Raw genomic sequence first — 10657 nt, 5'->3', positions numbered from 1 at the left:
GGCAGCATTTGTGGAAAAGGGTACAATTGAGGTTTTGGGCCAAGACCCTTTATCAGGCCCTGTTCTGAAATAGGTAAAAAAAAATTTTTTACTTCTTATGAAAGGTGTTCAGCCTGAAATATTAATTTTGTTTCTCCTTTTATAGATCCCGATTGACCTGATCAAGGCTTCCGACATTTTCTGTTTTATTTTGAGACTTACAGCAGCTGGAGTTTTTGTTTCACATTTGGAATCAAACTTTCAGCCCTGGGGCAGCCCTATAGTTAACCACTTACTGTAAGGATGAGATTGAAACATACAGTGAAGTGCATTGTTTGTTAGCAACCAACACACTGGAGGATATACTTTGAGGCAGCCAGCGTAGGAATTTTAGTACAATTTTTAAACTAACAAATGAAGAGCGAGCGACTAGTATGATTATAGTCTGATCTCTATACTCCCACAGTAATCGTTCCCGCTTTCACCTTATCAATTACCCTTCTCTGTTTAACTACAGGTATTTAAAGATTCTGTTCCCATCACACATTGAGGAAATAAACTCCAAAAAAATTATGATCCCCAGAGAGAGGAAAAGCACATCTCTTTGGTACCTTAAAAGCTTGCCACTTCATTTTTAAATGGAGACACTTCTAGTTTCTCTCAAAAGAGGAAACAACCTCTCCACATGAACCTTGTAAAGAATCCTCAGGATCTCATACGTTTCAGACAAGTAACTTTGAATCTTTAAACACCAGTGCATACAAGCCAAGTTTGTTGAACTTAATCTGACAATCCCAAGCTATATTCCTGGTATTTTTATCTAAATGCTTCCAAAACAATAATGTCCTTCTTTGAATAAAGAGACTGACACGATACACAGTAATCTCATCAAAGCTCTATGTAATTATAGCATGACCTTCCTTATTTGCTATCCAGTTTACTTAGCAATTAACAATAACATTCTGTTAGCATTCCTGATAACTTGCAATACTAGCTTATTGGTATTTTGCAAATCGTGCCTTTCGGAACTGCAATGGCACTATCTAGATTAAAGTTTCTTTACATTTCCTGACAAACTGGAGTTTTACTTATCCCTGGGTTATACTCCACTTGTTAGATCTTTGCAAACTCACCCTTGAAGTGCTATTAGTGTGAATCAATTAATATATTTTATTTGGCTAAACATTTTGTGTTTCTTCTGTTACCATTCCTACAATATTAACACGGACATTCCCTAGGTATCGATCTTTTACTCCTTAACTAATATCTCACCTATGTGCCTCAACCAAAAGTCCAACATCAACATACACAGCAATATGTCCTAATCTTTCTTATTACCAATCCTCTTTACCATTACAGTCAATCTAAATTATTAATTGTTTAGTATTACACATGCAGGAATTTAACTAAATATCAGTTTGTTAGCCCAAGTCTTTTGTCTTCAGTCCCATTCTCCAAGTCTTTCATAGCCATGACTCCTTCACTTTTGCTGCCAAAATAAAGACAGTCAGTCTTGGTGTTGTGAGTTTCTGATACCTGTTATCTATTTTGAATGGTAATACATCATCTGACTGTGTATCTCAGTCCCACTAGCTACTGAAACTATCATTGCTTTCCATTATTTTTAAATTTTACTATTTCAAAGAATTTTAAAAATAAGGGTTGTGTCAGGTGGAAGTCGGTTTTGTAGGACCTCTTGATTAGTCAGGGCATGAAAAGTTATGGAGAGAAAGCAGGAGAATGGGGTCGAGAGGGAAAATAGATCAGCAGACTCAATGGGCCGAATGGCCCAATTCTACTCCTCTTTGTAGTCTCTTTTACAGAGGACAGAAAGAGTGTATTAGGTGCATATATTTATTAAAGGAAAATCATATCTGGCTAACTTGATTGGATTTTTTGTGCAAGTAACAAGGAAGGTTAAAGTGGGCATTATGTCAGCTGTAATCACCTGCATTCTAACAAGGTTTTTGACGGGCTCGTACACAGCAGGCTGGTCAGAAAACCATGAGATCCAAGGGAACAATGGCAAATTTGATTCAAAATTTGACCACTACCATGAAGAAAAAGTTTGATGAAAGGTTCTGAATCAGGAAATTTGTTAACACTGAGGTTCGTGAAGATTCAGTCGTCTCATGCTGTTTGTAATACATACTATGGAGTGCAGGTTAACAGCGAGAAGGAGAGCTTTTGACTGTGGAAAGATGTAGATCGTGTGGTTGGTTGCACATAAAAATGGCAAACAAAGTTTGATCCAGACGTGAGGTAATGCACAGTGGTATTTGATAAAAGACAGGATATTTAGCAGTTTGAATGAAACAAGGTGCCTAGGACGGTATGATACAGATGTTCAAAGGTAATGGGACAACTCATTAATGAGATTTAATGGATAATTCAGATATTTTCATTTCTTTTTTATTTAAACATCCTTGTTATTAAGTACTCCATGAATATTTCTATACACAAGTAAAACAAAATTTAGATGTAAACATGTTATATTTTAATCAAGTCTGCATAAAATCAGAAAATGTTGTAATTTCTAAGTTGAGGCTTAGAAATAAGAACAGGGTGTTTGGTTGAACAGTATACAAGCTTAGCTCATAGCTTAAGTACTGCATCCAGTTCTCGTCCATGTTATAGGAAGGAATGTGATTGTACTGAAGGAGGTGCTGCGATATTTGGGGAGGTTTTCAGGGTTGGATAAGATTAATTATGAGGAAATAATGGAGAAGTTAGGCTTATTTTTCTAAAGAGGCAAAAAAAAACTAAGGGCAAGTTAAACTGAGTATAAAAGTTTTGAGAGGTTAAGAACATAGGAACAACATATTCCCCATAGTAAAGGGGTCTAGAACTGGGAACACAAGTATATAAATAAAGGATTAAAGAAGAGATGATGGAAAACATTCTCACATAGAGATTAGTAGGGGTCTGGAACACTCTGCTGCAGGAATTGTACAAGTAAAAACTCTTGTTATGTCAAAACAGTACACATTTGGGTCTGTACATGAAGACCCATGACTCCTGGGTTACAGATCTCATGCTGGAAGATGGGGTTAGATTGGGCAGCATGTTTTTCACTGACAGACATAATGAGCCAAGTGGCCTAATGCATAGTGAATTTTCTGTCATTCTATGTGTTAATGTTCCTGTGAATTGCCTCAGGATGCTTTGCCATGTTTCAAGTGCTATATAAAAGCAAATTGTTGTTCCAGCTGAGTAGTGCAGTGAAACACATCGAGACCTGACCATTTGTCATCTGCCTCAGGAAAATTGACCTGGAAACAGCGCTTAATACTTTTGAAATCAAGTTCACTTGTTTTATATGTTAACCTTCTGAACACAATATTCCTTTACCTTGATTAAATCAGAAAGATAAATACTTGAAAGCTCAAAGAGAAAACTACAATTGCTGAATAGAAAAAATTGTTTTACATTTTTGACAATTACGTTCCCAAGCCACCCTTCTTCTCCTTGGTACACACACAGACTTTTCCTTGCTAAACCCAAAGTTTTGGGACTTCTAACCCATGCAATTTTTGACTTTTTCCCATATGTAGCATAGTTTAAAACTGTAATTGTTATATCTGGTTATATAACCATATATGGACAGGAAAGGAATGGAAGGTTATGGGCTGAGTGCAGGTAGGTGGGTCCAGATGAGAGTAAGCGTTCGGCACGGACTAGAAGGGTCGAGATGGCCTGTTTCCGTGCTGTAATTGTTATATATATATATCACACTTATAGTTCTTCCACCGTTGTACTTCATGCTGCAGTCTTTCTCTCCTCAATTAATATTCATTTATACCATTTAACTTGCTTATTTTAACCGGGGCCAACTTTTGAATCACCTGCGTTTTATCGATTTCTAGCCCATTCATGTTCTCTATATTTGGAGAGGAAATAAATGAAATAAGAGCAGGCCATTCCTACAATCTGTAAAGGACCCCATCATATAAAAAGCTTAATAATTGAATCTTGTGGTAATAGAAACCTACTGAAGATGGAGAAAATTTTCTTTGTCTATGTCTTTTGAAGAGCCGACAATTGAACTTAAGAAAATAAAAAGAACAAATAATATGACAAAAATGATTAGAACAAACATTGGAAATATTTAAAAAAGTGTAGGACAAAATGGAAAACATTTAAAATTAGGCTCAATGGAGTACAGAAGATATACAGTATATTCCCCTAAAAGGATAGAACAAACTAAATGCACATGAGACTCCATGCATGAATAAAAACACAAGAAAGCAACTGTAAGACAAGAAGCATACATTAATTAGATGGACAGTAGAGAGATCATGTAAAAACAGAGTACAAAGCATCAGAGACAAGTTAAAACATAATGATTACTAATGTTGCAATTTCCTTCCTCACAACTGACTCTTAAATTAACCTTTAGGGAATCCTGCACAAGGACTCTCAAATCCCTTTGTGCCTCAGTTTTTTTGTATTTTCTCTCCATTTAGAAAATAGTCAACCCTTTCATTTCTTCTACTGAAGTGCATAACTGATCATACATTTCCCGACACTGTATTCCATCTGCCATTTCTTTGCCCATTCTTTAAATCTGTCTTAAGTCCTTCTGTAGCTTCTCTGGTTCCTCAAAACTACCTGACCCTCCACCTATATTCATATCGTCTGCAAACTTTGCAACAAAGCCATCAATTTCATCATCTACAACCTTTGTATATCATTGACATATAACGTAAAAGAAGCGGTCCCAATGCAGAACCCTGTGGAACACCACTAGTCACCAGCAGCCAACCAGAAAAAGCTCCCTTTATTCCTTTTTTTTTGCCTCCTGCCAATCAGCCACTGCTAGAATCTTTCCTATAATACCATGGGCTTGTAGCTTTCAGAATCCTGGGATGTACACCATCTGGTCCAGGTGACTTATCTACCTTCAGACCTTTCGGTTTCTCCAGTAACCTCTCTCTAGTTATGGTAATTACATACATTTCATGCCCTTGGACACCTGGAATTTCCACCATACTGCTAGTGTCTTCTACAGTGAAGATTGATGCAAAATATTTATTTAGTTCATCTGCCATTTCCTTGTCCCCCATTACTACCTCTCCAGCATCGTTCTCGAGCAGTCTGATATCCACCCTCGCCTCTCTTTTACACTTTATGTATCTGAAGATACTTTTGGTATCCTCTTTAATATTATTGACTAGCTTACTTCCGTATTCCATCGTTATGTTCTTAATGACATTTTTAGTTGTCTTCTGTTGGGTTTTAAAAGCTTCCTAATCCTCTAACTTCCCTCCTGCTAATTTTTGCTCTATTATCTGCCCTCTCTTTGGCTTTTATGTTGGCTTTGACTTATTTTGTTAGTCACAGTTGTATCATCTTGCCATTAGAATACTTCTTCCTCTTTGGGATGTATATATTCTGTGCCTTCCATATTGCTTTAAAAAAACCAGCCATTGTTGCTCTGCTGTCATCCCTGCCAGTGTTCTTTTCCAATCAATTCTGGCCATCTCCTCTCTCATGCCTCTGTAATTGCCTTTACTTCACTATAATACTGATACATCTGACTTGAGCTTCTCCTTCTCAAATTTTACGGTGAGTTCAATCATATTATGATCACTTACCCCTAAGGTTTCTGTTACCTTCAGCTCTCTAATCAATTCTGTTTCATTGTACAACAACTAATCCAGAATAGCTAATTCCCTAGTGGGCTCAACCACAAGCTGCTTTAAAAAGCCATCTCGTAGGCATTTTAGAAATTCTCCCTCCTGGAATTCAGCACCAACCTGATTTTCCCAATCTACCTACATATTGAAATCCCACAATCCCACATAACATTGCTCTTTCGGCATGGATTTTCTATCTCCCATTGTAATTTGTAGGCCACGCTCTTCCTACTGTTGGGGGTGGTGGGGGGGGGGGGGGTCTATATATAACTGGCATCAGGGTTTTTTTTAACCCTTGCAGTTCCTTAGCTCCACAATGATTCAACATCTTCAGCCCCTATGTTACCTCTTCTTAATGATTTGATTTAATATTTTACCAACAGAACAATGCTGTCCCTCTGCTTTCCTGTCTGTCCTTTCGATACAATGTGTATCCTTGGACATTAAGCTCCCGGCTATAATCTTCTTTCAACCATGGTTTAGTGATGCCTACAACATCATACCTGCCAATCTGCAACTGTGCTATAAGTTCATCTACCTTATTCCATATGCTGAGGGAATTCAAGTACAACACCTTCAGTCCTTTATTCACCCTTTTCGATTTTGTCCTCCTTTACATTGCAACTCATCTTGCTGATTGCAGCCTCTCCTCAATACACATGATCTTTCTTTGTAAATCAGCCACCACGTCTTCAGCACTGTTATAATACCTTTTGCATTGAAATACATGCAGCTCAGCACACTAGTTGCACCATGCTCAACCTTTTGATTCCTAACTTTGCCTGAGATCTCACCAACACCTGCCTCACCAACCACTCCACTAACTGTTCTGGCACTCTGGTTCCCATCACTCTGCAACTCTAATTTAAACTTCACTGTGCAGCATTAACAAACCTTCCCGGTAGAATATTTGTCCCCCTCCAGTTTAGGTGCAAACTGTCCCTTCTGTACAGGTCCCACCTTCCCTAGAAGAGAGCCCAAAGATCCAAAAATCTTATGCCCTCCCTCCTACTCCAACTCCTTAGCCACATATTAAACTGCATAATCTTTCTAGATCTGGCCTCACTAGCACATGGTACAGGTAGCAATCCTGAGATCACAACCCTGAAGGTCCTGCCTTTTAACTTAGCACCTAACTTCCTGAATTCCCTAGGCAGAACCTCGTCAATTGTCCTAACCATGTCATCATGTCATTGCTACCTACATGGACCATGACTTCTGGTTGACTTGATCTGAGGTATCCTGGACCCTGACACCCAGAAGGCAACATGCCATCTGGGAATTTTGTTATTGCCCACAGAACCTTTTGTTTGATCCCTTATCTAATGAATCCCCTATCACCACAGCGTGCTTATCTGCCTCCTTCCCTTCTGAGTCACAGAGGCAGACTCAGTGCCAAAGACCTGACCATGTGACATTTCTCTGTTAAGTTATTACCCCCCCCCCCCCCACCAACAGTATCCAGTGTGGTAGGCCTTTTGTTGAGGGGGTTGGCCACAGGGGTACTCTGCACTGGCTCTTTCATCCCTTTCCCCTTCCTGACTGTCAACTAGTTTCTTGTGTTCTGCATCTTGGGTGTAACTGTCCTTCTATCTGTTCTATCTATTACCCCCTCAGCCTCCTGAATGATCAGAGTTCGTCTAGTTCCAGCTCCTACTCCTTAATGCGGATTGTTAGAAGCTGCAGCTGGATGCACTTCTTGCAGTTGAAGTCGTCGGAGACACCGGAGGTCTCCCTGCCTTCCCACAGAAAGGGAAGGGACAAAGGCCAAGTGACAGAATGGATTTTCAGTGTTGTCAAGTCAGAATGCAGCAAATGGGAATAAATGATTGTTATTCGTAGTGGAAGATGGAAAGTAGCATTCCATAAGAATCAATGCCAGGACCACTGCTGCTCATAATTTACATTAATGATTTAGGTGTTGGAAGCATGATCGTAATTACTAAATTTGTGGATGATGGACTTCATTAAATTTGAGGAGGTCACAAAATGTTACACAAGGACAACAATAAACTTGCAGAATGGCGAAATAATTGTCAGATGAGACTTAACTTAGATAAATGTGAGATAGTATTTTTTACTCATTTATCTTTTATTTATTTAGAGATACAGCCTAGGACACGCCGTTCCAGCCCGATAAGTCGTGCCACCCAGCAACCCACCTACTTAACCCTAGCATAATCACAGGACAATTTACAATGACCAATTAACTTACCGACCGGTACATTGTTGGACTGTGGGAGGAAACCAGAGCACATGGAGGAAACCCACACATTCATGGGGAGGAAGTACAAACCTTTTACTGATGGCACTGGAATTGAACTATGAAGTTTAATGCCCTGAGGTGTAATCATGTTGTGCTTACCGCGTCATCTGTGGTGCCCACATTTTTGATAGGAAAGTTTTCTCACTGGTTGCATCATGGTCTGGTATGGCAATTTGAATGTGCAGGATTGTAAGAAGCTGCGAAGAGTAGTGGACTCGGCTCAATACATCATAGACACATCCCTCCCCACCATTGGTAGTGTGCGTGGGACATGCGGGAAGGCAACATCCATCATCAAAGATCTCCGCCATGCCATGATTTTGTAGCCACCATTGGGCAGTAGGTACAGAAGCCTGAAGTCCCACACCACTAAGTTCAAGAACAGCTACCTCCCTTCAATCATGCAGTTCTTGAACCAACTGGCAAAACCCTCATCACCACTAGTTTAGCAACACTATGACCACACTGATCACTTTGCGGTAAAATAGACCTTGATATTCTTGATATTCTGAGTCCTGACGAAGGGTCACGGCCTGAAACGTCGACAGCGCTTCTCCCTATAGATGCTGCCTGGCCTGCTGTGTTCCACCAGCATTTTGTATGTGTTGTTGTTTGAATTTCCAGCATCTGCAGATTTCCTCGTGTTTGCTTGATATTCTTTGATGTAATTGTTCTTTTTGTAAAATAAAAGACTTGTATAATTTATGTTTAATAATTTTTTTTCTTGAGAAAACTGCTTGTATGATGTAATGCTGCAAGTTTGTCATTGCTCCCATTGTGCTATGACAGTAAACTTGACTTTGAAGAAAGGGTTACTTACTGCTTGGAGATTTGAGTCTGGATGAAGTTGATAAGGGAAGATCTCAGAGTACAAATGTATCAATCACTTGAAGTTCATAGCAGACAAGAACACAAGAAAATAAGAGCAGGATTAGACCATTCTGCCCCTCAAGCCCCTCACCATTCAATTGCTGATCACGGCTGATCAATGCCATCCTCAACTCTTTCCTGTCAATAGCAGGAAATTCCTGCTATTAACAATAGCAATAACAATAAATTCCTTAATCTTCCAAATACTTATCTAACTGATCATTAAATATATCAAATAATCTGGCCTTCAACACTCTTGGGGGCAGAGAATTTCAGAGACTGACTGGCCTCTGGGAGAGGAAATTTCTATGCACTTCTGTTTTAAGTGATAGGCCCCTTATTTCATAGTAACACACAAAATGCTAGGGGAATTCAGTAGGTCAGGCAGCATCTATGGATGTTGGGGCCAAGCATCAGTCCAGCATTTTCAATGCTTTGCCCATGATTTCCAGCATCTGCAGAATCTCTAATGCCCGATTGTTTTATACTTCGGTATCACTGTTCATGACTCGCTAGTGGAAACATTTCACATTTACTCTGTCAGACTTCTTGGGATCTCATGCTTTATTTCCCTTAGCTCCAAGCAATAAAAATTCAACTGTCTAGCCTCTCTTGATAGGACAAGACCATAGAGGTTTATGTCTAGAGATATAAATATTGCGAAGATTCAGCCCGACATCTAAAACTTTGAAAAGCTTCTATACATGTGTGGTGGAGTGTGTATTGACTGGCTGCATCGCACCATGGTATGAAAATAACACTGCTCTTGAATGAAAATTCTTACAAAAAGTAGGGGATATGGTCAAGTCTATCATGGATAAAGTCCTCTCCACCACTGAGCATTTCTACACAGAGTAATGTCACAGGAAAGAGGCATCCATTATCAGAGACACCCACCACCCAGGTTGTACTCTCTTCTTGCTGCTGCCATCAAGATGAAGTTACAGGAGCTTCAGAACTCACACTACCAGGTTCAGGAACAGTTATTATCGCTCAACAATTAGGCTCTTAAACCAAAAGGGATTACTTCACTCAATTGCATTTGCCCCATCTCTGAAATGTTGCCTTAACCTATGGTCTCACCTTCAAGGACTCTTCATCTCACGTTCTTGGTATTTATTGCTTACTTATTTCTTATTATTATCTCAACTCAAGCTAGTAAAACGTGAGGTACGGGCACAGCCAAGCACAATCATTTCTCGATTGCTAGGAACTTTCAGACTGTTGGAGTGGTGTTTAGTATTGTGTCTTTCTGATGATTTACATAATGCTATTGTGTAGTGCTTTTGGGATGATACCAGTTTTAGATATTACTACTGGAACAATGTATGCCCTGTTCACATTCCAAAGTCTTTTGATTCAGCATATTTCTGGTGTTTTTCAGTTACTGATCTGCAAATTATGTGTGTTTTGATTAGCTGTATCTATTAAATAGCTTGTTCTTGCTTGTTTATACTGTATTATTATATCTGGATGGTTATCATGGATTGCCCTATCCATAATAATTGATCGGTCATAATATAATTTGTGGTATTCTGACTCTAAAACTGGATCAGGCTTCCATTTATAGTAAGGTGTGAGTTCATTTATGAGTTTCTATTTTAATGCAAGATTTTGATGACTGTTGTTTGTCACTTGATTGTGCCTGTGTAAGTAATCGGAATGAGTTAAACTGCTACAGGGTCCTGTTATATGTTGGATTGTTTCTGGTTTTTCTCGGCATTTTCTGCATTTACCATCTTGAATTTGTTGGTCTTTTATTATGCATTTTTGATAATTTTTTGTGTTGACCACCTGGTCCTGTATTGCCATAAGAAACCCTCTGTGTCTGGGAAGAGGTCTCCAACTCTGAGCCAGGTGTTTAACGCTTCCTTGTCCACATCTAGTCTGCTCAGATCGTGGG

The sequence above is a fragment of the Hemitrygon akajei genome, chromosome 2 (assembly GCF_048418815.1).
Source record: "Hemitrygon akajei chromosome 2, sHemAka1.3, whole genome shotgun sequence".
NCBI lineage: Eukaryota > Metazoa > Chordata > Chondrichthyes > Myliobatiformes > Dasyatidae > Hemitrygon > Hemitrygon akajei.
This window is presented reverse-complemented; position numbering follows the sequence as displayed.